The sequence below is a fragment of the Gossypium arboreum genome, chromosome 8 (genome assembly GCF_025698485.1).
Source record: "Gossypium arboreum isolate Shixiya-1 chromosome 8, ASM2569848v2, whole genome shotgun sequence".
In the NCBI taxonomy this organism is placed as follows: domain Eukaryota; kingdom Viridiplantae; phylum Streptophyta; class Magnoliopsida; order Malvales; family Malvaceae; genus Gossypium; species Gossypium arboreum.
In genome coordinates, this window is record NC_069077.1 from 95,062,007 (window position 1) to 95,064,013 (window position 2,007).

The following is a 2,007-nucleotide window of genomic DNA, read 5'->3' on the forward strand; positions in this document are numbered from 1 at the left end:
CACGATTCACATCACATCAAGTTTTTGGCGCTGTTGTCGGGAAGCTAAAATATTAGGAACACTTAATTTTATTACTTTAGTTGTTTATTTTATTGCAATTTAAATTTTGTTTTGATTTTTGTTACTAAATTTTCTTTTTCCTTCTGGCAGGTTTTTATGACTAGAAGAAACTCGTCAGGACCATTACTTTTTGACAGTAAGATCGATCACACAGCTCGCAGAAATCAAACAGAAATAAAGTGAAGCCTAAGATACACAGAGGAAGAGCAAGAGGACACTATTTCCACCACAACCGAGGAGATGACTAAAAATCAGGAAAACCCGCTACCTACTGCGATAGTTGCTGATCCAGTAAATCATAATCCTGCTCCACGTACTATGTATGATTATGCTAAACCTACTTTAACAGGAACTGAGTGAAGTATACTTAGGCCTGCTGTTGCTGCAAATAATTTTGAACTGAAACCTAACACAATTCAAATGATCCAACAGTTTGTTCAGTTTGATGGTTTGCAGGACGAGGACCCAAACGCTCATTTGGCGAATTTCTTAGAGTTTTGCGACACTTTTAAGATCAATGGCATTTCTGATGATGCCATTCGTCTTCGGTTGTTTCCCTTTTCATTGAGGAACAAAGCTAAACAGTGGTTGAACTTGTTACCACGAGGGTCAATCACTACTTGGGAACAAATGACCGAAAAATTTTTACTTAAATATTTTCCGCCGGTTAAAACGGCTAAGTTGAGAAATGATATCTCTTCTTTTGTGTAGATGGATCTAGAAACACTCTATGATGCATGGGAGAGATACAAGGACCTATTGAGAAGGTGCCATCACCATGGGTTACCTTTATGCTTGTAGGTTTAAACGTTTTACAACGACGTGAACCCCTTAACAAGGCAACTTATCGACGCAGTTACTGGTGGGACTATCAATAACAAAACACCTAAAGTGGCTTACGAATTTATTGAAGAGATGTCACTGAATAACTATCAGTGGCAACTCATGAGAACAAAGCCGACGAAAGCAATCGGTGTTTTCAACCTTGATGCGGTTACTATGCTATCTAACTAGGTAGAACTCTTAACTAAAAAGATTGACGGTTTGTGTGGTTCTACTCAGGTATATCCAGTGATGAGGTGTGATTCAAATGGAGGAGGAGCATACACAGAATATCAACCCTTCAACCCTAGCACCAAGGAGGAACAAGTTCAATATATGGGTAATAATAATTCTAGATCTTAAAGTAACCCATATAGTAACACATATAATGCAGGTTGGAGGAACCATCACAACTTCTCGTGGGGTGGTCAAGGGAATCAAAGGCCACAACATCCTCCAAGTTTTCAACAACCTCCTTACCAACAGGAAAAGAAGCTGAACCTTGAGGAGATGCTAACAAAGTTTATCTCGGTGTCAGAAACTCACTTTCAGAATACCGAAACAACACTTAAGAATCAACAAGAGTCGATCCAAGGGCTCGAAACTCAAATAGGCCAACTCACCAAATTGATTTCTAAACGACCAGAAGGTAGCCTGCCGAGTAACACTAAATCTAACCCAAGGGAACAGCTCAATGCAATTACCATCCAAGATGAAGAAGGGTTAGTCGAACCGGAACCAGAACTGTGACAAGGAATTGTGGTAAGTAAAAGCAAAGGTGAGGTAGACCACAGTGAACAAACACCGGTAAGTAAGTACAAACCTCGTGTGCCATACCCCAATGCGACAAGGAAAGACCACATAGACGAACAATTTGGTAAATTCCTTAAATTATTAAAAAAATTACATATTAACTTACTGTTTATTGAAGCTCTTTCGCAGATGCCAAACGCAGTCAAATTCTTAAAGGAGCTTTTAAAAAATAAACGGAAGTTGGATGAGGCGTCGCATGTGGAATTAAATACAGTTTGCTCAGCCATACTACAGAATAAGCTGACCAAAAAGTTAAAAGATCTAGGGAGATTTACGATTCATTGTTTAATTGGTAGCTTAGATGTTAATAAT

At 38.8% G+C, this 2,007-nt stretch overlaps 1 non-coding gene across 1 annotated transcript; it reads right to left on the reverse strand.

Moving 5' to 3' along the window:
• Positions 1-738: 738 nt before the first annotated feature.
• LOC128280067 (small nucleolar RNA R71) lies at positions 739-845 on the reverse strand. The gene has a single exon (XR_008270248.1). It is a non-coding gene; the product is annotated as a small nucleolar RNA R71 (small nucleolar RNA).
• Positions 846-2,007: the final 1,162 nt, after the last annotated feature.